Source organism: Bubalus bubalis, chromosome 10 (assembly GCF_019923935.1).
Source record: "Bubalus bubalis isolate 160015118507 breed Murrah chromosome 10, NDDB_SH_1, whole genome shotgun sequence".
Lineage (NCBI taxonomy): Eukaryota > Metazoa > Chordata > Mammalia > Artiodactyla > Bovidae > Bubalus > Bubalus bubalis.
The window spans coordinates 3,300,636-3,325,817 of NC_059166.1; the positions used below are offsets into that span (position 1 = coordinate 3,300,636).

The 25,182-nt window shown below is 42.8% G+C and overlaps 1 non-coding gene across 1 annotated transcript; it reads left to right on the forward strand.

The window, feature by feature from the left end:
* Positions 1-24,123: 24,123 nt before the first annotated feature.
* On the forward strand, positions 24,124-24,225 carry LOC112587701. Its single transcript, XR_006542565.1, has one exon. It is a non-coding gene; the product is annotated as a U6 spliceosomal RNA (small nuclear RNA).
* Positions 24,226-25,182: the final 957 nt, after the last annotated feature.

The following is a 25,182-nucleotide window of genomic DNA, read 5'->3' on the forward strand; positions in this document are numbered from 1 at the left end:
GTACATGTTCATGCTACGATGTTAGAAACCGCATGACAAAGTAGGAGTACAGAACCCAAAGCACTTTCCTCAAGGCTTAGGCAGTTTAGCACTTAATCTTTTCTAACGGTTTGTGTATCCATTTTCAGGGCAAGAAACTTCTATGTTCTAAGTACCTAACCAGTATAAATAATAAAAGGAGAACTGACAATTAAATGCTAGTGGGCCTTTTTGGAGCAAAAGATTCACATTTAAGTAGGAGGAGCTAGAGTATTTTCTGTGGGTGTCTGGCATTTCTTTTACTCATTTTCTATTGGGTTTTTGATGTCTTCCATAGCAGATTTGAGAGAAGGCAATGGCACCCAACTCCAGTGTTCTTGCCTGGAGAATCCCAGGGACGGTGGTGCCTGGTAGGCTGCCATCTTTGGGGTCGCACAGAGTCGGACACGACTGAAGCGACTTAGCAGCAGCAGCAGCGTAGCAGATTTGTGGTTTTTTATATTCTAGATACTTGTTCTTTCCTATTTATATTTATATTCATAAGTATCTTCTTGCTACTCTGAGTTGTTTCATTTTAATTATTTATTATTCCTGTTGATGAACAGAATTTTTTAATTTTAAAGGTCTCACTTCTGTAACCATTATTTTTATGATTTGTTCTTACAGATCTTAAAGGTATACTCTCCCAAATTTTCTGCTAAGCATTTTAAAGCTGTCTTTTTGTGTTAAGGGCTTTCCCTATCTGAACTGATTTTTGTATGTGGCATAAGTTAGGGGGGCTAATTTTATTCATTGTGAAAAGTCAGTTGTACATGCACTTACAAGGCTCTTAGTGTGGTATTTCTGATATTAAAGGAAATGCCAGGAAATGACATAGGGAAAAATCGTAAGCCAGTCCCACCTCTAAATACATAAACAATAATTCTTTAAAGAATAGCATATTGGACTGACTGAACTTTTAAAAAATTAAGACCAAGTTGCATGGACATTTGAACATTATTCAGCTGACAAATGTTGATGTAATCTACAATATCCTCTAGTGAAGGAGAAAGGCCCAATGATCATCATAATGGATGTGAGAAAGTATTCAGTAAAAAGGGGTTCCATTGTGTAATGGTGAGCACTCTGGACTCTGAAAGTATTCAGTAAATTTTGTTTACTGTTTATTTTTTTAAAAACTTTGAAAAGTCTAATTTTTAACAACCACTTCAAGCAGTCATGATCATATCTTAGTTCTTATGCATAGTTATTTTCAACATATTAACTATTTTAATACTGTCCTGAAATCAAGTTAAATGATCAGAAACTTGGCTTTCTGGCCCCCGTGTGACTTTGTTTCCTTTATGGATTGCACTCTTGAGATGTATGATTGCTTTGCTTTGAGAGGATGCTTGTTATCCTATGTGCTTTAGGGATGTTATTGAGGCTAAGTTTGAGTTTTGAACACAGCTGTCCAGGCCTATCTATTTTCTTCTAGCAAATGGTCTTTTTTCAGTCATGTGCGCACTTATGTGCACAAATCATGTGCACAAATCATGTGAGCTTAGTGTACATTTTCCTCATGACTTCACTTGCCTGGGAGCTCAAACATATGCTGATCCCATAGCCACTTTCTTTCAAAGTAAAGCAGAGCAGATAATTTGATGTTGTGGGCCCCAGCTTTAATTTAGTGTTCCCGAATTTACTTCCTAAGGTCCCAGTTTCTTCTCTATTAATTTATGATGGGCTGTTTTACTGGGTCTGCCTTAAAACTCATGTTTATAAAACAGCATTTAGAGAATAAATCTGAGGCGAGACACCTAACTAGTATACTCACCCTGTTCTTGTTCTTCTCTCAACCAGATATTTAATGTCTAGATTATTTCTTTTTTTGCTTCCCTGGTGGCTCAGTCAGTAAAGAATCTGCCTGCAATGTGGGAGACCTGGGTTTGATCCCTGGACTGGGAAGATCCCCTGGAGATTCCTTTTGTGCTTATGATTTTCTGCCTTGATTTTCGATGTTTCCTGGCCTTCTAAACAAACGGCAAAAAGTTGAATGCAAGGATCAGTTCTAATGTGTCTTTCTTACCCCTTGGAGCTGAGAGGCATGTACCAAGTCACTAAGTTAGAGGCACTGAATGAGTGCATGCCCCTAGTCTTATGCTGGACTGTGTTGAAACAGTTGGAAAGAGATTTTCATGTAATAAACAATAACCTCAAAGTTGTAAAAATGTTTATAAAGAGCTAGAAAGAGGTAAAGATCAATGTTGTTTTAACCAATAAGCCAAGCATGAGTTTTAACATTATTTGACTGAATTCTATATTGTGAATTAAATACATTTATGGGGAAGTAGGGAGAAGGAAATGGCAACCCACTCCAGTATTCTTGCTTGGAGAATCCTGTGGACAGAGGAGCCGGGAGGGCTGCTGTCCATAGGGTCACACACAGTCAGACACGACTGAAGTGACTTAGCATGCATGCATGCATTGGAGAAGGAAATGGCAACCTACTCCAGTATTCTTGCCTGGAGAGTCTCAGGGACAGAGGAGCCTAGTGGGCTGCCATCTATGGGGTCGCACAGAGTCAGACACAACTAAAGTGACTTAGCAGCAGCAGCAGCAGCATGGGGAAGTAGTGGTTTACTGGGAATGAAGTAAGTTTTCTAATCATATTTATAGCAGGCATTTATTAAGTCAAGAAAAGTATAAAAATGCTATTAGCTTTGAAAGGATATGAGTTAGCTATTCAAAACTGACAGTTTTCTACTAAAGGAAGCATTTTAAGGAATTACAAATTAAAAGTGCGAAGACCTGCATTTTGTACAGTGAAAATCAGTACAACTAAAGTACAGCTAAAAGTGAAAAAAAAATCATGGAAAAACAGCTGTGATAAATGTGATGGTCAAGGGTTAATATATACAACACATTATACAAGGAATTAAAAATAAAGAATGTGTGTAAAGAAAATTCAAAGACACTTTACGTAAAGAAACCATGACGTGAACTTTCCCACAACTTTAAGTGCCTCATATCAAGAGATTATTCTTATTGAGCTCATCATTTGGGAAAAATTATTAAATTGGCTTGTGTATAAATAAAAGATAATTAAAATACCAATGAACTACTATTTGCATTCTGTAAAACTAGCAAAAGCTATTCTAAAATGAAATTGAATACAGAAGAGGTTAAAGGGAATAGTTATCCTGAAAAATTCCCAATAATATTGTAAATCAGAATAATATTTTTAAATAAAAATATTTGTACCCTTTAGATCAGGAATCTCACTACTAGAAACTTACCAAAAATAAGTGACTCAAAGTACTACAAAGGGAAAACTGGTCCACAATCCCTTGTCCAAACTCTGGGCAGAATGTGCTTCAGAATTCAGACTTTTTCTTTTTTTTTAAAGATGTTATATGTATCTGCTGTATGTCGTGTGACATCTTACACTGAAATACATTGATATCTTTCTGTGGAACATGTTAGCAAGATAATGACTCACAATGAATTTTGAGTGTAAACTTAAGGGGAAAAATAGATTTTGTTTTCAAGCATGTAAAAAAAATTTTAGGTTTGTGCTTTTTTATTTCATAAATATGTGTAAGACCTCATATCAAAACGATATTATTAATATCAGTATTCTCTCTGACACAAATAACATAAACTATGAAACCATTTAAAGTGAGATATCATGGGAAAATTGATAAGGGTAACTTGGTGAAATACTAAGAAGACTAAAATTAAAATTAAGGAAACTATGTACCCATATGCAAAACTGTTTTTAAAATGTTTAAAAACTGGCTCAGTCTTTACTATGAGATCTTTAATTATAGTGATGTGAAAATGCAAGCTTGCCTGCCTCATCTGTTCCAATGAGTTTGCTCTATAAGAATTGGATGAATTTGGGATGCTTTTTTCTGTAGACATTACTATTTATAAACATGGATTATGTCAGGAATTTGTAATGAATCTAGAGTCTTATATTATTTCTGCCATTTTCCTGAGAGACTGTAAAACCATAATTTGAAAATAACTCATTTCAAATAGACATTTCAAATAGGTAACTCTCCGTTTTACCCTATGGACAGTATTGCGTGCAAGCATGCTAAATCACTTCAGTCCTGTCCAACTGTTTGTCACCTTATGGACTGTAACCTGCCAGGCTCCTCTGTCCATGGATTCTCCAGGCAAGAATGCTGGAGTGGGTTGCCATATCTTCCTCCAAGGGATTGAAAGGTTGTTGTTGAATCACGCGAATACACAGGGATTCTCGGGAAGAATTCAATCTGGGGCCAGAGACGAGGCTTGATCGCTCAGAGCTTTTGTGTAATGAAGTTTTATTAAAGTATAAAGGAGATAGAGAAAGCTTCTGACATAGGCATCAGAAGAGGGCAGAAAGAGTACCCCCCTGTTAGTCTTCAGCTGGATGTTATATAGTCACTAGCAATCTGTTAATGAAAGAAAGGAATGTCTTAAAATTCGGAATAGCACCAGGCCCCTCACCCATAAGATGCATTTTGGGATAATCTTGGCACCAAATGGTTTATCCTGGGCCATAAAATGATTAACTTGAATCTTAAAGAAGGGCAGACCACCATACAAATAGTTTCATTTACATAGATTAGGGGAACAATATCTGAGTATAACATACTGGTTTGTCAAGTAGGTTCTGGGCCAAGAGGCGGAACCGACTTGGAGACAGAGTTTGGGGTAAAGGCATAGTACATTAGCATAGCTTAAGACAAACATTTCCATAAGAAAGAGGCATTGGTTATCTCTAGGCTCAAGAATAGCTAACTTCAGGCGAAACCAGGTGTCATTATGGCCACACAGTATTTTAAGAGAAACCTCCCTTTAAATTTGTATAGAGAAGGAAAAAAATATTGCTAGTTTGTTTCCTCTTGCCGCTTAAGAGAGATAACAATGTCTGACACTTGCAGGCTATTTTGTCCTTTCTTCCTCCTTGAGAATTCCAGACCCTCTCTCTTTGGGGACCCCTAGATTTCCTATCAACCTGCCTAGGAAATGACTCTCTCAGGATCTTCCCAACCCAGTGATGGAACCCGCTTCTCTTAAGTCTCCTGCCTTGGCAGGCAGATTCTTTACCACTAACGCCACCTGCCAGTATTCAGTTCAGTTCAGTCGCTCAGTCGTGTCCCACTCTTTGCCACCCCATGGACTGCAGCACGCCAGGCCTCCCTGTCCATCACCAACTCCCAGAGCTTGCTCAAACTCATGTCCATTAAGTCAGTGATACCATCCAACCATCTTATCCTTTATCATCCCCTTCTTCTCCTGCCTTCAGTCTTTCCCAGCATCAGGGTCTTTTCCAATGAGTCAGTTCTTCACATCAGGTGGCCAAAGTATTGGAGTTTCAACTTCAGCATCAGTCCTTCCAATGACTATTCAGGACTGATTTCCTTTAGGATGGACCGGTTGGATCTCCTTGCTGTCCAGGGGACTCTCAAGAGTCTTCTCTAACACCACAGTTCAAAAGCATCAATTCTTCAGTGCTCAGCTTTCTTTACGGTCCAGCTCTCACATCCATACATGACTACTGGAAAAACCATAGCTTTGACTAGATGGACCTTTGTTGGTAATGAAATGTCTCTGCTTTTTTAATATGCTGTCTAGCTTGGTCATAGCTTTTCTTTCAAGGAGCAGTGTCTTTTAATTTCATCGCTGCAGTCACCATCTGTAGTGATTTTGGAGCCCAAGAAAATAAATTCTGTCACTGTTTCCAGTATTTCCCCATCTATTTGCCATGGAGTGATGGGACCAGATGCCATGATCTTAGTTTTTTGAATGTTGAGTTTTAAGCCAGCTTTTCCACTCTCTCTCTCACCTTCATCAAGAGGCTCTTCAGTTCCTCTTTGCTTTCTACCATAAGAGTGGTATCATCTTCATATCTGAGGTTACTGATATTTCTCCCGGCAATCTTGATTCCAGCTTGTGCTTCATCCAGCCTGGCATTTCACATGATGTACTCTGCATATAAGTTAAATAAGCAGAGTGACAATATACAGCCTTGATGTACTCCTTTTGCAATTTGAAACCAATCCAGTGTTCCATGTCTGGTTCTAACTATTGCTTCTTGACCTACATACAGATTTCTCAGGAAATTCTTCCCATCTCTTGAAGAAATTTCCAGTTTGTTGTGATCCACACAGTCAAAGGCTTTGGCATAGTCAATAAAGCAAAAGTAGATGTTTTTCTGGAACTCTCTTGCTTTTTCTGTGATCCAACGGATGTTGGCAGTTTGATCTCTGGTTCCTCTGCCTTTTCTAAATACAGCTTGAACCTCTGAAATTTCTCAGTTCACATACTGTTGAACCCTAGCTTGGAGAAGTTTGAACATTACTTTGCTAGTGTGTGAGATGAGAGCAGTTGTGTGGTAGTTTGAACATTCTTTGGTATTGCCTATCTCTGGGATTGGGGTGAAAACTGACCTTTTCCAGTTCTGTGGAAGCTGCTGAGTTAAGGAACCTGGAGGTGTAGGGAAGTGATAGGTCACCATCCAGAAGTCACAGTCAGCTCTTTGGTTGCATATGCTCACCCCCATTTGCTTGTGTTTGTGTAAACGCAGGTAATACTGCCTCTGCAATTTGTCCATGTCCTAGGCGGAATGTTCATTAGAATAAAAATAAGTTGATCTAATCACATGGAACCTCTATTTTCTCATCTATAAATGAAGATAATGAGTAATGTTCTTATTGAACATAAACTAGGGAGTCAGAGCATCTCCATTTGAATTGCAGCTTTTCACTTCCTTGGCTCTGCGATTGATGCTGATTTAGTAAGTGGCCTCTGCTGTGTTGTTTGCTGTGTTAAAACCATGTAATAACCTGGAGAGCCTGCCATGTGACAGTGTCTACACTACTTGCAAGAGCACATTGCTCCCACTTACGAGATCAGAAGCTGAGGCTCATGCACACAGACTGGCCTGATAAGTTGGATCTCTTCTAGCTCTCCCCGCTTGACACTGCAGGCAGAGGGTTGACGTGGCGACAGCTTTGGGTGGAAACCAAAGACGAGCAGGAGAGGTGCTTTCAGAACAGTCCTCAAGGTGGAAGGTGAGGAATGTGATCTGGTTAGTATGGTACCAATGCAACTTCTTTAAGAAGCTGTGAAGTGTTAGCAGTGGAGCAAACAGGTGACGGTGCGTGGGAGCCCCGGCGCCTTGTTTCTGTAGTTCTGTACAACTAGAAAGACTGCAAAATAGAAACGTTTTTAAAAGTGCCATATCTGGGAGCATTTATAAAACAGGTGCACTAGAGTATCATGGACTTTATTCCTAGTGCCCAGGGTAGAAATCAGCGCTTTGTCGGTACACAGTTACTAGTGAATGAGTGAATGATTCACTCACCTCAGTAATAATGAATGACAGCTAAGACACAGGCTGATCACTGGGCACCAAAATAGCTCACTAGGAAGTGTTTTCCTCTATAAAAAGGTAAGGTGACATCAGAGCAGGCATTAATTGAACACCTCTTGGCAAGTGTTGGACACTTCAGGGTGCCGTATCTGATTTATTCTCAGTTAGTCCAAGCAGGCAGTACTGAGTTTCAGCTTTCTGTCCGTGAACTGGGATGGTGAGCCTGCACTTCCGCCATGCTGCATGGTGTGTGTGCTGGGATCTGGGCTGGCACAGAGGGGAGAGACAAGCGGTGCTGGAATCAGGGTGTGTAGGAGCCAGTTGTCCACGCAGGGGGCCTGTTCAAGGAACCGTCTTGCTGAACTGAAGGCAGGCCAGTGGCCAGAGATCTAAGTCTAATCTGCCTTGGTTATCATTGTGAGACACACGCTGATCCATTTGCTCGTAAGCTTGTCTTAAAATACATAGAAGCTAGAGGCCAGGTGCAGTGGTCTTATGCCTCTGTAAAGACTGCTTGATTTAGCCCGATGGACATAGTTAGTTCTGGAGTCAGATGGGTTGGGTTTGGGTCAAGGTGCATCTCTCACGGGCAGGTTGCTTCATTTTGCGCTTCATTCTTTTCTAGTGAAAGGGGGTTACTACCAGTGCCCCCTTTGAGTGATTGCCATCGTAATGATTAGGAGAATTTGGAGATGGAAAGAACTGGAATGAAGCCCTTAGGCATCAATAGGTGCCCCTTACTATGATGATATCCTGATCTGCACCAAACACATGTGGCTTTGTTTAAATCCCACTGCTCTTTCATACCTTGCTGCCAGCATTTCATCACAGTACGCATTTTACAGTCTCAATATGTCATCTTTGCAAGTGAAGTATCAGAAAAATGGAAATAAAATCTCTAGAGAAAACCTTTTTGCCTATAATTTGTGGTCTTGTAAATTTAGAAGTCATATTCTGCAGATTTTTTTTTAAAAAGTTAATCATAAAAGATATAAATAGGTCTTCCTGTGTCCCCATAATCAATCCCACTTCCTTCCTGCCCACACCATAAGAATCCACTCACTTAAATTTAGCAGCTTTTGTTCACATTCACATTTTAAAATTTCTACTGTATGTATATATATATTTCTGTATAATACATAGCATTGTTGTGCTTACTTTTAAATGTTATAAGATGATATCCTTTTTTTTAAAAAAGTTATTGTTCGTGAAGTAAAGTTGCTGGGCAGTAGTAAGGTACACCTGTACTCAACTCTACTGCTGTCTAATCTCTCTTGAATTGTGTCAGCATCGAACTTCCATTAACAGTTTTGGATGATGTAGATCTTTGTCAACAACATTTTAGTTACCCATCTAGTAAATTCCTGGAAAAGGGCATGGCAGCCCACTCCAGTATTCTTGCCTGGAAATCCCATGGACAGAGGAGCCTGGCGGACTCTCCAGTTCATGGGGTCGAAAAATGAGTGAGTAACACTACATCTAGTAAATGTGTTTGTTTTAACCACCACCAGTAATAATGCCAGTGACAACAACGAAACCGGAGGAATAACTACGTTCAGTGATTCTTCCTCAGAAGTACCGGTGTGTGTGCCGCCTTTGATTTGCTCATGTTTTTGCTACTGTTACTCTGGTGAGCACTTCTTTCTGAGTGCAGTTTCCGTCTCCTGAGAAACATTCTGAGCTAGGCGTCGAAAACTCTCTTAGTCCTTGAGTTCCTATAATAGTCTTTATTTTTCCCATACTCTTGAATAATAGATTGAGTAAAAAAATTTCTGTTAACATTTATTTTTCCTCAACACTTTGAAGATACTATAAATATTTTCTGATCAGTGAAGAAGTTCCTGCAGGCCCATTTTGTTCCTTTTATCTTCCTTCTCTGGTTATTTAACTGTTTTCTTTTTGTCTTTTGGCATTCTGTAATTTCACTTAAAGTCTGTGATGGTTAATTTCATTATTATGTGTTGACTCAACTGGACCATTTGGCCAAAGATTATTCCGGGTGTTTCTGTGAGGGTATTTTTGGATGGGATTCCTCTGTAAATTGGCAGACTGAGTAAATCATATTGCCCTTCATGGGCTTCCCTGATAGCTCAGTTGGTAAAGAACCACCTGCAATGCGGGAGACCCTGGTTCCATTCCTGGGTCAGGAAGATCCGCTGGAGAAGGGATAGGCTACCCACTCCAGTATTCTGGCCTGGGGAATTCCATGAACTGTATAGTCCATGGGTTCGCAAAGAGTTGGACACGACTGAGCAACTTTCACTTTCAGGGTGTGGCTGGGGCTCATCATCCGATTGGCTGAAGGCCTGATGGGAACGAAGGACTGACTCTCCCTAAGTGAATCCTGCCTGTGGCCTCGGCTGGAACGTCAGCTCCACCTGTGTCTACAGCAGCCCTCAACCCTCACACCCAAACTGGGACAGATGATGATTTCATGAGGCACTTCCTTATAAGAATCCTCTTTATATATCTATTATTAATTCTGTTTCTCTGGAGCCCGTTGACAAATGCAGAGTTAATATCAGGTGTGTGGATATTTATCCTGCCGGGAACTGGTGCACTCCTCCGATGTGAGAGGTCTTGATGTTCAACAGTCCTGAGCAGTCTGCCCTTGCATCCGTCTCGGCCATGCTCTCTACCTCCTCCTCTGGTGCTCAGACTGGGCACGTGCTGGCAGCCCGTCTGCGCTCCTTGTCTCTTAACAGTTCCTTTCCGTGTCCTGACTCTTTAGTCCAGGTGTGTTCTAGGTAATCTTCCATTCCACCTTCTGGTCTGCCAGTTCTCTCTTGTCTCCGTCATCCAGTATGCTGCTTATTTCTTTTTCTATTTTCAGTGACTATATGTCCATTTCCAGAAGCTATTATTTGGTTCTTTTTCAAATCTGCCTGCCTCTTTATTCATAACATTTTTGCTTTGTGGTTCTCAGTGCTTTCCTATCTAAGAATTCCAAGTAGACCTGTCATTTTTCTCTCTTGTCCTAGTTTTTGAAGTGGGGGGAGTGCTAGTCTTTGGTTTGCTGTATGTACATAGCCTCTGTGTGTGTTTGCCTCCCATTTGGTCATTTTTCACGTTGATACCTTTACACCGAGAAGCATGTGTGGCTTAGGTGGTGGCCATGTTCCTCCAGATGGGTATTATTTTGCTTTTGGTGTGGCCCAGGAGCAGCACCTCCCTGTGAACCATCCTTAGGCTTTCTTTTTTTGCCCCAGGGGGTGGGTTCCCACACTGCACAGACACAGTGTAAGTTAGATCCCAAAACCATGCAGTCATCGTGTTTTACTTCTCAGAGATCTTTTCCCCGAGAGACCAGGGAAGCATGTGCTGCCTGCAGTCTCTCTTTCCAGTGAATAGATCCTTCTAGCTTCCTTTTCCTTGGGGATGCAGCCCGTGTAGAGTCCCAGGTCTAAGCTGATGTCTCAGCTTCGTTTCCCCAACTTGCACGGACCCAAAGCCTCATGCCATATCCACGAACAAGAGGTGAACGTTGCCTGGGCACCTGGGTGTTGCATTTGGGTCCTACAGGTAACCCATCACTAGAGGTGCTATTTTTGGCAAAAGAGCATTGTTCCTTTCCCCCTTCATGATCAGATTGTCATTTTATGCTACATCTGTACAGCAGTTTTTCACGTATCATGCTTTCTTGGCTTCTCTGAAAGCTCGGTGCAGGAAGAAGAGACTGAGGTACAGTAAGTAATGAGAAAGTGGCATTATATCTTTTGAGACAGGAGAACAGTTTAATTTTCTCCTGTCAAACAACTGGGTGTTTTAATAATCTTAGCCTTTTAAAGTCTCAGACTTTCAAGTTTCCTTACATCTTTGACATGATTTCTCTTTGCACATTCCACCCACACTTTATGAGCATAATAACGTGCTAACACTCTTTCTTCTACTGCGCTTTTTGTTCAGAGAATTCTAAGCACTTTGTAGACCTTGCCATTTATCCTGACAACACCTTTGCACACTGTGGAAGCTAGTCGGTTAGCAGGAGAGTTGGTTTAATGGAACATGAGGACCAGGGAGCCCAACACTGAAAACAGAATATCAGATTATCCTGTGAATAAATTCACACATGTGCAGCCAGAAACATAGGAAGAGTCTTTCCCCCCTTGCCCAGCTCAAGGAAGGGGTTTAAACCTAAAATAATATAGAAGAAAGTAAATCACCATCCTGCATGGTCTTCAGAGAAGAAACTTAATAGGCTAGCTTCTTGCTCACTTTTGCTTTGTATCTCTGACTTTATGGGGCATGGCTGGTGAAGTTTTCAGCAAGACGAGAACAGGGCTTACTAGGATAATTGCAGCGGGAAAGAAAGCATGTCTGTAGCCCTGATCAACAATGTAGGAAGTGGAGGGCGTGCCGTTTCTGGAACAGCGCAGCCTTCCTTGGCACAGAGAACCTGTGGGTTTGAGAGCAGGTGGTGGTCAGTCATCCAGACAGAAGACTGGCATCCCAGAGAACTGTCACGAGGAACCAGGGACCTGAGGGCAAAAATGCCAACAGGCTCCTGTAAGAGAGCTGTCAAAAGGTGAAGGGCTGCCGGGACATCGTGTGGAGTTGGCTTAACCCCAGGAAAACCCTGGGTGGTAAAGCAGGGAGGGAGAGCATGAAATAACAGAAGGGCTAAGGCTACGACGGAGGATGAGATGGCTGGATGGCATCACTGACTTGATGGACGTGAGTCTGGGTGAACTCCGGGAGTTGGTGATGGACAGGGAGGCCTGGCGTGCTGCGATTCATGGGGTCGCAAAGAGTCGGACACGACTGAGCGACTGAACTGAACTGAACTGAAGGCTACGTTACCGTCAGAAAGCTGGTCGAGTTGCTTCAGGTGAGGACACACTTACCTTCATGTTTCCTGAAAGCCATAGCAAAACAGACAACAGGGTGAGCTAACTCAGAATGAGAGGCTTCTCACTGTGTGGTCCATGCTGTGCCAGGAGTAACTTTCTCATAAAAGAACACTTATTTCCCTGTCATAACTACATCCAGAAAAGTTCATTTTGTGAGTTTCACATAAAGGATCTGAAAACCATGGGAATGTCTTCAGTTTTACCAAAAATGTAGAGGCATTTACCCAAATGAAAGGATGAGATGGCTGGATGGCATCACTGACTAGATGGACGTGAGTCTGAGTGAACTCCGGGAGTTGGTGATGGACAGGGAGGCCTGGCGTGCTGCGGTTCATGGGGTCGCAAAGAGTCGGACACGACTGAGCGACTGAACTGAAATGAACTGAAAGGCATTTACCAAAAACGCCTTTATTGTCTCCTTCTTACCTTGGCCCTTGATACCAGGTGAAAAGAAAATACTGAGTCTCCTGCAGGTCTAGCTCATCATACAGATGATAACTCTTTCTGAGCCCTACTGCCTCCTAGGCACAGTGCTAAGTGCCCTAATGCCTGAATGCACACAGTCCTCGGAGTCACACGATGCGGTGTGTCCATCCTGCGGGTAAGGACACTGAGGCCCAGGAAGGTTAAATGACTCGCTGTTGCTACAGTGTTCAGAGTGGCAGTGTTAGGGTTTAAATCGAAGTCTGGGCTTTAGAGGGGAGGCGTTTTACCGCTCTGTGGTATTTCCTGGATCAGTAGCGCTTGGACAGGGCTTGGAGAATTATCCTTGAGATGCACTCAGACTTTGATCCCACATGACATTTTTACTGGTTTGCTCTTACTGTGTTAAAGTAACTATTAGGTTTTCTCTTTAGAAAATTAGCACGTATTGATGGCAGCAGTCCATTTTTCCGCTCTTCCAGTTACTCATGCAAAACCCTGGAGTCATCCTTCGCTGGCTCTCCTCCAGCCACGCTGGTCTTTGCCGTTCCTCCAGCCCCGCAGGCGCGCTCTGCACACTGTACTTCATGTTGCTGTCCAGTCGCTCAGGTGTGTCTGGTTCTTTGCGACCATGTGGACTGCAGACTTGGTGCTTCTGCCCTGACGCCCCTTCCCCAGATAGTCTCAAGGCTCCCTCCTTCAGTCCCTTCCTGTCTCTGCCCAAATGCCTACTTGGCACAGCAGAGTCCAGATCCCTCTCCTGACACCACAAGCCCCTTCCCTACATGACTCCTCCACGGCACTCAACACCTGCCTGCCTGCTTGATGGTGGTATTTCTTTCCTGTCTGTCTCTCCCAGGGGCTAGGTTTGCCTGTCACGTTCTCTGCTACGTCTCTGGGACCCACAGGACGATGGTTCCCTCTGGAGGTGTGGGGTGTAAGGAGGGGAAACCCCAGAGCTTCTGGAGTGGGGTAGTACTCTATCACTGGCCTGGATACCTGAATCCTGAACTACTTGCTCACATTTTTGTATGCATGCTGTAGAGAGGATAATGCAGAAAGCCCTCTGGGATCAGAGAGAGTGATGCATTTGACAAGGGGACCTCAAATAGAGAAAGACTTCTGAGCAAATGTGGCTTTTGGCTTTCAGTTCAGTTCAGTTGCTCAGTCGTGTCTGACTCTTTGTGACCCCATGAACCACAGCACGCCAGGCCTCCCTGTCCATCACCAACTCTCAGAGTTCAGCCAAACCCGTGTCCATTGAGTCAGTGATGCCATCCTGCCATCTCATCCTCTGTCGTCCCCTTCTCCTCCTGCCCTCAATCTTTCCCAGCATCAGGGTCTTTTCAAATGAGTCAGCTCTTCTCATGAGGTGGCCAAAGTATTGTAGTTTCAGCTTCAGCATCAGTCCTTCCAATGAACACCCAGGACTGGTCTCCTTTAGGATGGACTGGTTGGATCTCCTTGCAGTCCATGGGACTCTCAAGAGTCTTCTCCAGCACCACAGTTCAAAAGCATCAATTCTTCGGTGCTCAGCTTTCTTCACAGTCCCAACTCTCACATCCATACATGACCACTGGAAAAACCATAGCCTTGACTTGATGGACCTTTGTTGGCAAAGTAATGTCTCTGCTTTTTAATAGACTGTCTAGGTTGGTCATAACTTTCCTTCCAAGGAGTAAGCGTCTTTTAATTTCATGGCTGCAATCACCATCTGCAGTGATTTTGGAGTCCAGAAAAATAAAGTCATGGAACATGCCGGTAGAAATAGAGGAGGGGTGTGGAAATGCTGGGAAGGAGTGATTTTCCTTCAGCTTTACCTTTTCTTGTTCTCAGGGTCCCCAGTTTTTTTTTTTTAACCCAGTCTTGAGTTTTGAGTGGGCTTGGGTTTTTTTTTTCCCCCTTGTCTTTTAGTTGGAGTGCAACTTCTAGTAATTTTTTCAGAAAACATGTACAGGTGGCATATTATATGTATGTGTGTGTGTGTGTGTGTGTGTGTGTGTGTATATATATATATATATATATGAAAGTCTCTCAGCTGCCTTCAAAACACAGCTTGACTGCTCAGGTCATTCGATGACTAACAGCAGAAATTTGCTCCACTGTCTCCAGCTTCTGCTGGTACCTAGAAGCCTGCACCTCATCTGGTTTACCCTTAAAATAACCTGAGACTTTTTTCTGCCTAATAATCCATGGCAGGCATGGTTATCTGAGAACAGATATGAACACTTTCAATATTTGCTCTCCCCTTTGCAGTTTTTTTTTTAAAAGTTCACCTCTGAAGTTATCACCCTGTAGACCTAGTCAAGCTAATGGTTTTAACACACTTAAGTCAGAGGTTTACCAAGACTGATCCCATTAGTACAGTGACCCCCGCAAACTTTGGGCCCGTGTGGCTGGGCCCCAGGTTACCCACTGAGCGCCCCAGTTAGGTGAGTGTTGGGTGACTGCCTCCCAGTGGTAGGAGCGGGTGGTGGTTATTTATTCTTGGGCTTCCCTGGTGGCTCAGCTGGTAAAGAATCAGCCTTTAATGCAGGAGACATGGGTTTGATCCCTGGGTTGAGAAGATCCCCTGGAGAAGGGAATGGCAATCTACTCCACTATTCTTGCCTGGAGAATCCCATCGACAGAGGAGCCTGGTGGGCTATAGTCCGGGGGTCGCAAAGAGTCAGACATGACTGAGCGACTAACTCTTCCACTTTTCACTTGTGTGTCTTCACGCAATCTTTTTTTTTAAAAAAGGTTTCCAACTCTCCATGTTTGAAACAATTGCTTTAAATAATTTATCCAAATATTCTTTTGTTTTACTTTATCTCTTTATGTCTTTAAGTTCGAAAATGAAATCAGGATAAAAAAAATCTATTGTATTTTGAGTGTTTTGCTTCTGAAAAAGGCTGATAATTCAATTTCACTGAAATTGAATTTTCACTGGAAAGCTTTAAATACATGCATTTTCCCTGACCTCTGTTTAATTCACATCATTCAAAGACAGTTCTTCTTTTATGAAAAATGTTTATAATTATTCCATAATATAAATTAGTCAACACAGAAAACAGAGTCCCAAAAACTAAGGACTTTGAGATCAACTTGGGCCCTAAAAATCAGAGCTGTTTGGCCCAGGAGGTGGTTTAATTTTCACTGGGGATGTGAGTGTCTTTGGATGTGGCACAGTCTCTCCCAGGCTGTTCTCTGTTCTTATTCCAGGGTATTTTACATTTTCATGTATCTTCAGTTCACTTCAGTCTCTCAGTCATGTCCGACTCTTTGTGATCCCATGGACTGCAGCACACCAGGCTTCCCTGTCCATCACCAACTCCCGAAGCTTGCTCACGTATCTTACCTAAACTTCAGATGGCTTAAAAATGCATTTTGCCTAAATACGCTATCGTTGCAATATCCTTGTTCTTTTTTTTTTTTTTTACTGTTGCAACCCTTCTAGTCTTGTCATAGTCATTATCATATCAGCATCGTGGAGGGGGTCAGATTTTTGCATGGTGAAAACTGGTGTGTTGGAATTGTAAATGGATTCTTTGTCTTCAGACGTTTCTCAGAACCTGTATTGTTTTGGAGAAACTGCGTGGAAGCAGGAGAGCTAATCTTTGTGCTGGGTCAGTGCCAGCACCCACGTCACTCCTGAAGGAGGGGTGAAGCCAGCTCTGAGCTGGCTGACGTTTGTGCCCTCCTCTCCTGGCGTGCGGTGAGACCCACGAGTTTCTTCTTGTGCCCCCGAAGCTGCTCCGTAGGTGCTTAGAAGAGTAGCTGGGCAAAATGAGAGCAACGGTGTTGACTCTGAGACTCCATGAAAAAGGGTCAGTCGCTCTAATGAGCTTTCAGAGATTCTTCCAGTAGATAACTTTTACTTCAGGGTGCAGGGCCTCAGAAGAAATCCCGCACAAGCAGAGTTCCTGCAAACTGCTGTAGATCTCACTGTCTTATCTTCTCAAAAGTGTGTGTGTTGGGGGTGCATGGGATTCCTTGAATGGTTGGATTTTTGCCTAGTTTTCTGCTAAAGACTAAGGCCCAGTTGTCTGAGGAGAAAACAATTTAAATCCTTTTTACTTCTTTTCCCCCGCCCCCCATCTCATTTTTGCAAACATACAAAGCAGCTTTGAATTTTGGTCTTTTCAGCAGCATAAGATGAAAAGCAGCTGGACAAAATAAAATGTCTTCATTTTTCTTTGGAAACATGGGTTATTGAACTTATGTTTCATTAAATAAACAAACAGGCTAAGATTTTTCCTTGCCGTGAATCAAGTGATTGGACAAGAAAGCAAATGATTTATTCATTTCTTTTATGGTTTTTGATCTCCTGGCCCTCTTCCTCCTATCTGTTCGCTCCAAATTTCCATAAACATTTTGAATTCTTGAGTCGACCACTGTGGCTTCAGCCTTAGGAAAATAACCAATGAGCCGGCTCAGGAGACACTTGCAGGCCATCTGTCAATTTGGGGCGGGCTTTCTTGCAGTAATTCCTTCCCGGACCCTGAACTCTTTTCAGGGAAAGGAAGGAAGAGAAAGAGACACCTAGAATTAACCTTTTAAAAATCCCTGGACTTCTGGAAAGGCTCCTTGGCTTCAGCAGGAAAGAGTCCCTCCTGATTCACTGGAGGGCGGCTTTTCTCTGACAGGCTCTACATGCTGACCTCTGACGTAAGCTTCTGAGCAAGAATCATGACACAAAATTAAGTAAAATTTGGCTGCAACGTTAGGATGTGATTCTGGGGAGGAAACGGGTGTCAGTTCTCAAGAACTCTCCTCCGTGTTAGTCACGGAGCTCCTGCGGTCAGCGCTTCTGTGTGAAGTCAGCCCTCAGCTCATCCGGGGGGCCCGGTGCGCGGTCATCGCAGCTGGGAAACCGTGTCCTGTCCGGTGCTGGGCTCACAGCACGGACTCCGGCCCGGAGGCAGGGCGGCTGGAAGGGCAGAGACGCCTCAGCGCATGCTCCGCTCCGGAGCCACGGAAGGATCCTTTCCCCTGGACTGTCTGTTGACACGATGGCACATTTACTTTCTTCTCCATAGACTTGCCCACCTGCCCTTGGGGTTGCTTTCTGTTTTACTGGTTTGGAGCACATTTGGGCTTCTCTGTAATCTCCAGTTGGGTCACAAATGAAGTGGAGAACTTTTCCCAGAGGGGAGTTTCAGCTTGTTTTCCTTGAGTAGGCATCTGTTCTTATAAAATATGGTGCTGTGTGTTCAACTCAGCAAGGGAAGTCCTGTGTTATTCTGTGCCCTGATGTCGGGAGGGATGGGTCTGCCCAGAGAAGCTGCTTCTCAGGCCGGGTGGGATCCACCGGATACCCCCACCCGGCCTTTTACAGACAAGCCAGCAAGGATGACTGGTCCAGCAGCATTCTGACTTGCAGCCACTGAGCTTTTGCAGGTCTCCTTCCACCAGCTTTCTCCTCATTTTTTTTAGCCCCGTGGTCATCTCTTCAGGTTTTTGCTGACATTATTTGAATTATGTCATCTGGGTAGTCATTTATTTTGCTTATTTATAAGACTAGCTATATTTGTCACTAAAAATGTAAAATTTTGAAGATTTTCATCTAACTGTTGAGGATAATTCTTTTCCCCAGGGGAAAATATTTTTTCTGATGTTTCCTCATTCTATTTTTCCCAACATGATAATGCTTTCCAGTTCTGTAGAGTGTTTCTCAGTTTATGTGTCTGATCGCTTGAGAGGGTAGCAGACCCCTGGAGCTCCGTATGCTTCCTCCCTCGCTTCTTCCAAGAGCCGGAGCACCGCTCAGTCATGTCTGACTCTTTGAGACTGCATGGACTGTAGCCTACTAAGCTCCTCAGTCCGTGGGATTTTCCAGGCAAGAATACTGGAATGGGTTGCCATTTCCTTCTCCAGGGGATCTTCCCGACCCAGGGATGGAACCCAGGTCTCCTGCATTGGCAGGCAGACACTTTACCATCTGAGCCACCAGGGAAGGCCTATGTGTTTTGATCACTGGGAGATTCAGGATGCACACAGCCCTCCGGGGACTTTGGAGCGTGACAGACATGGCTTGGATTTCCAGCTCCGCTGCTCCCTGCCTGTGCCCCGGTGAGCATGTCCCTCCGCTGAGTGTGAGCAAGTGAAATTTCGTGTGAAAGAGGACAATGAAGGCTCGCTGTTTTCGATGGATATGTCACGTTGTAAGCAGAAGGGCTCAGAGATCACTGTATACGAGATAGAAAGTGCTCACCCCCACCTCCTGAGAAAGTGAAGAAGAGAGAACGCATGTGGAGAAGTGGGCTAAGGAGAAACTGAGATGTGTCTGGAGTGAATCTCAAGACTTGTCACTGCCGTCCAGGTGAGAGGTCCACAGCCTCCCCCACTGGGCACTCTGAACTGCCACGGCTGGTGTGACCGTGGCTCTGGTCAGGTCCGCTTTACAGTCATAGCTGTGTGTTTATCTCCTTGGCTGGACTGTACGTATCCAGAGAGAGGGGGGTGAGGGCCTGATCATTCACTTCGTTGTCTAAAGCAGAGGGTGATGTGCCTGGGTTCATGTTTTGTTTATATCAAATCAAGAGGAGTTATTATATATTATATTAATTCAAGTAAAAAGACTGTCCAAACTAAGCTTCTGGGTGCAAAATATAGATTTATTTATTTTGGAACAAATTTTATGAAAGGGTTCATAAGATCAATGGGCTTTGTTGTTTTACCTCCAAAGGTGTGACATAATGTTAACTGATTATCAGCGTGCTCAGCAGGAGGAAAGGCCCTGAACTTTGTTATATACCTGACTTCGCAAGTGTCTTGCCTCACCTGGTGTTATTCTGGCATGAATATGAATAAAAACAAACACTTTAACACTTGTGTCATAGTTATAAACCAGTTGTGCAGAATTGGGTCAAAGGAATCGACCTTCCGTTTTTCACAGATAATGGTAAATGTAGTAGGAAATTCATCGTATTTGCTTTGTATCACAGCATTGGGCATGTTTGGAAATAGATTTCCATAAAGTTCATCCAACCTCAACATGAGGTTAATCTGGTACAATTATCTGACATAACCCTGTAATTAATTCTTTACCACTCAAAAAATTGGAGGGCAATATATTTGATTAAATTTATAAATTTGTTCTCTAACACCCACATAAGAAATCAACTTGGAATCCTTAGGTTTAGAAAAGAGTGTAATGCCCTGAGAACTGTAATTTCAGCACCAACAATTGGTTGCTAAATGTGACAAGATTGTAATCAACAGTCCTCAGAGGAAATTTTTAACAGCTTTAAGAGTTTCATTAGAGCCTCAGCTTCTCTTAATTTATGTATCAGCATCTTTTTGTCTAGACCATACTCACTTTATGTCATTTAACATTACAATCAATGAATTAAAAGAAGTGCAGAAATGTGTAAGGTGGGTGATATTTATGGGCCAGTGAGCTTACAGATGGGGCTGGTGTGCCTACTGGGTACAGAGATCCTGCTCCTGTGTGACTGAGTGTGGTAGGGAGGGCAGTGGATGTCCTTCCTCTTCTGTTTACTACAAAGAAACTGTTTACCAGAAAAAGCATCTGGATTCTATTGCTTTTTAATTTGCTGTAGATCATGGATGAAGTCTGGAACCACTTACGATGTAAGTGGCATTACAATATGGACAGGAAATAAGGGTGACAAAAAAGCCTCCCCAGAGTTGAGAGGTTCACATTCAACATCCCTCCTAGAAAATTCTCTTGTGTCTTAATTCACATCCCAAAGTATCAGTAACCTTGAAGCAAATAAAAAGCAATACAGTGTTTTCAAGTTAAGAAGTCACGAATTGGATTGAGGATGACATCATTTCTTACCAAACACTTAAATATTTTTGAAGCTTAGTTTCCTAGCTCAAGGTTCAGAGGAAGTGATAGAACGCATGAAATCATCAACCCTTCATACTGGAAGTCAGTCTCAGCCAGGGCAAGAAAGCCCTTGTATTTTTGTCCTCCTGTCCTGCCCAACAGGGGCCCAGTTCTCGTCCCTACAGTGCAAGGCAACACATTTTATTTTTGAATAGCTCAATAGAAAGTTCTTTATAATGAGTCAGTCTCTGTCTCCACATAATTCTTTTAATCCTCTGCATTTAAAAACGTCTAATTGCTGGTTTGTGTGGCATTCTTAATTTCTAAGACTACAGATGTTGTGCTTAGTTAGTTGCTCAGACGTGTCCAGCTCTTTTGCGACACCATGGACTGTAGCCTGCCAGGCTCCTCTGTCCATGAGATTCTCCAGGAAAGAATACTGGAGTGGGTTGCCATGCCCTCCTCCAGGGGATCTTCCCAACCTAGGGATTGAACCCAGGTCTCCCGCATTGCAAGTGGATTCTTTATCGTCTGAGCCACCAGGGAAGCCCATGACTACAGATGGTCCCCAGTTTATCATGGTTTGGCTTTCAGTTTTCAGCTTTACAATCGTGTGGAAGTGATGTGTGTCCAGTAGAAACGGTCTCCCACTTTTGAATCTTGATCTTTTCTAGGCCAGGGACGCGTGGTTCGATCCTCTTCCCTGCTGCCGGGGAGTGAGCTACAGCTCCCAGTCAGCCGCCAGATCACGAGGCTGAAAGGCCAGTACACTTCCAACTATTCTGTTTTTCACTTTCAGTACTGTATTCAGTAAACTTCCTGAGCTATTCAACACTTATTATAAAACGGGCTTTGTGTTAGATGATTATGCCCAACTGTAGGCTAATGTACGTGTTCTGAGTATGTTTAAAGCCAGCTAGGCTAAGCCGTGGTGTTCAGTAGGCTAGGTGTACTAAATATATTTTAGACTTAATAGTATTGTCCACTGATGATGGGTTTATGGGGAAAGCCCCATTGTAAGTTGAGGAAGATCTGTAGTTCCAGGAGATGGTACATGCTCTCCCTGTGATTTCTCTTTGCCAATTTCAAGACTCTGCATGAACACAGCCAGTGGCCTCCTTAGACCCTGGGACTGAGAACGGTAGTGCTTAAGTGGCCAGGCCAGAGCAGGGGATTGGTTGGTGTGGTCTTCCATTTCTTGAGACTGGACTTGCTTTTATTCATCCTAGAATTGTGTCACAACTCCCTAGCTCTTACCAGTCACATCAGGTCATCTGCTGAAATTCCGTGATGGAGCCAAGGACTGCCTCTCCTGAGGACACTCACTTCCACCATATGCTGTTGTGAGCGCAGTTTGTTGAGATCTCAGTTGTCAGTTAAGGTGATGGCATTTGTGTTATTTGGTCCATGTAAATATTCTTCATAGCTGAGCTAAATAGGGTACCTGAATTCCATTTTTTAATCTTGTATAACTTATTTTCCCTTTGCTTAGAATTAACCTTGTTTTTAGTGTGCTTTATTTTTTAGCTATATCTTGTTTGATTATTTTCCCCAAATGCTCTAACAGATTTGTCACAGCTAACAAGCCAGTTTCCAAATTTATTTCAAACATGTTTAGAGCTCTCCACCAGCCCCGTGGTCTGTTCCCTTGGAGCACTCTCCCGGCACCCTCAGCTCTGGCCCACTGGAAGGGCCACACCTGTTGCCCACTGTGGTCCTGGGAGCTGCTTTCATCAGCAGCCTGGGACGTGCCCAGGAGCCCCCTCTACCTCGTGTTTCTCTTTTTGTTGGTTCGTGCTCTCACTTTGTCAGAACCCATTATGTAGTACCTTTCTGACAAAGGGTACCTGGAGTAAACATTTTGAGACTGTGTATGTCTGAAGATTCTTTTTTCCTCCCTCCATTATATTTCCAGTGGAAACAGAATTCCAGGTTGAAAACCCGTTTTTGTCTGAGTTCTGGACACTTCGCTTCACTATCTTCTGGTGTCCAGTGAGGTTCTTGAGAAAGAGAACACCATCCTTCCTCCCTTCCCTTTGTCTGCGGCCTCTCCTTCTCTGGGAGCTCTCGGACGCTGTTCTGGATCTCCACTGATGATAGACTTTAAAATGTTACCCTTATTTCCTGTCCATACTGTAACGCCACTTACACACTGACATCGTAAGTGGTTCCAGACTCCATCCGTAAAAGCAATAGGATTGCTTTTTAATTCACTGTAGACCATGGATGGTGTCTGGAACTCTGGGGAGGCATTTTTGGACTCTTTCTCTTGTCCCAGGCATGTGATATGTCAGACAGTTTAGAGACTTACTGGAGAAGGAAATGGAAACCCACTCCAGTCTTCTTGCCAGGAGAATCCCAGGGACAGAGGAGCCTGGTGGGCTACAGTCCACGGGGTCACATAGAGTCGGTGTCTTTGTGACTGAACAACAATAGCAGAGACTTATATGCTTCAGTCCTGGGTTATTTTCCTTATTATTTCTTTCTTCTGTTGTTTTTTTTTTCCTGTGTTGAATTAATATTTATATTTTTTATCTTTTCTCTTCTTTAGTTATTTTTGTTCTACTTGTGAGAGTTTTTCAATTTTTTCCCTGAAATTCTCCACTGATTTTTACAGTTTTTAATGTTCTATTTTTCCAAGAATTCTTTACTGTTCTCCAGTTGTTCATTTTATAGCATTCCTTTTACCATGAATGTAATATATTTTCTTCTCTTTCTGAGAATATTATAGTGTTAAGAACTTTTTTTCCTCCTTGTGGTCTCTTTCCAAGGTTCTTTTAACTGCTTGTGACTTTAGCCTCAATCTTCCATGTTGGAAACTTTCCTTGACTATTGCATTATCCTTCATAATCCTTTCCTACTTAAGAATGACACCTGAAAAGCAAATTGGCAGCTCCAGTGAAGTGAGAGGGATGTCAGAGATTGTGGTCTGATGAGCTCTCTGTAGAGTGACTGTGTGGGGCGACCTCAGGTGTCAGTACCAGCAGGTCTTGTCTCTGGCATGGTCCGTTCTGGGGAAGAGGCCTCCTGTCTCCTGTCAGGGCAGGGTGGGTGCAGGAGTAGACACTGGAAGCGCACATTCCAGCAGCCGCGTGGGAAGAGGCAGCTGGGGCAGTGGCGGGGCGCCCTACATTCAGAAATGCTGCTTCTTAACCGTGTTCCTGTCAGTCTAGAGCCTCAGCTCTGCCCTCCTCTGTGTGCAGCGTTCTCCATCCTCTCCCCAGTGTGTCTGACTTCAGAGTCTCTCTGCTTTAGTTTGTCCCAAGAATAAATCCTTTGCTTCTTCTAGGGATGGGGGAAAGTGTCTGCAGGTCTGGACTCTCGATGTAAGGCTTTCAGACCAACCCCCTTGTATGAATCAATATCTAATGTCTTTGAAATGTCTTCATCATGGCTTCCATCTGTAAATTATGGAAAATTGATAAGAGGACCTAAAAATCTTGCTGTGTTCCTATTGGTTTGTCACTGAGAGTGGGAAAGACATTGGCGTAAGCCTGGAGAATAATTATAGAACATGTGCGAGTCAGGGTCAGAACCTTAAGGAAATGCTTCACTTCGAGTGGAGGAGGCAAAGTTGGGCTTAAACAGTGACAGTTAAAGCATCTGGTGGAGCCAGGATAAATACGTTGAATCCTCAAGTTAGACAGCGAGAGCGTTTATTACTGTAAGTGTATCATAAACAGTCTTATTTTCATATACTTATGTTAATGCATTTCTTCCAAGGATTTTGTTTCAGCGCTTGGTTTGGCAGAACGTGTACTAAAATTGGAACTTAGAGAAGAATAGCATGGCTTATGTGCAAGGATGACAAGTAAATTTCTGCTATATTTCACATTTTCAAAAAATTAACTCAAAATTTACCAAGGGCCTAACCATATAGGTTAAAACTATAAAACTCTTAAGAGAAAATAAAAAGAAAACTTTATGATCCTGGATTTACAATGATTTCCTGGCTATGATACCAAAGCATAGATGACAGTGAAAAAGGGAGAATTGAACTTCATCAAAATTTGAAAGTTTTAATTTTAATTTTGGGCACAATAGACAGAGTGAAAAGGCAGCCCACAGAATGGGACAGAATATTTGCAAATCGTGTATCTGATAGTGGATTGCCATCCAGACTGTATAAAGCACACCTGCAACTCAACAACAACAAAAATCAATCCGATTATAAAATGGACAAAAGACTTGAATAAACATTTCTCTGAGGAAGGCATACTAATGTTCAGTAAGCACATGAAAAGATGCTTACCATTAGGAAGCATTAGAGGAATACAGATCAAGACCAAAATGAGATACCACTTCACATCCCTCAGAATAACTGTTTTTTTTTTTAATATATAAAAAGGAAAATAAGAAAAGAACAAGAGCTGCTGAGGATATAGAAATGTTGGACCCTTGTGGAATGTGGATGGGAATGTGAAAGTTATCCAGCAGCAGTGGAAAATAGTGTGACGACTCTTCAAAAATATATGATCCAACAATTTCACTTCTGGAAGTATACCCAAGAGACATGAAGGCAGAGTTCAAAGAGATAGTTGTACATGCCTATTTATGTTCACAGTTGCCAAAAGGTAGAAGCAACGCAGGTATCCATCAAGGGATGAATGGATGAAAGAATGTGGCTATATCCACTCAGTAGAATATTCCTCACCGTAGAGGCAGGGAACTCTGACACACACAGCAGCATAGACGAGGCTTGGGCAGTATGTTAACTGAGAGAAACTTAAGTTGCAAAAGGACGAATACTGCACGATTCCACTCAGGGTTCCTAGAGAAGTCAGGTTGACAGAGAT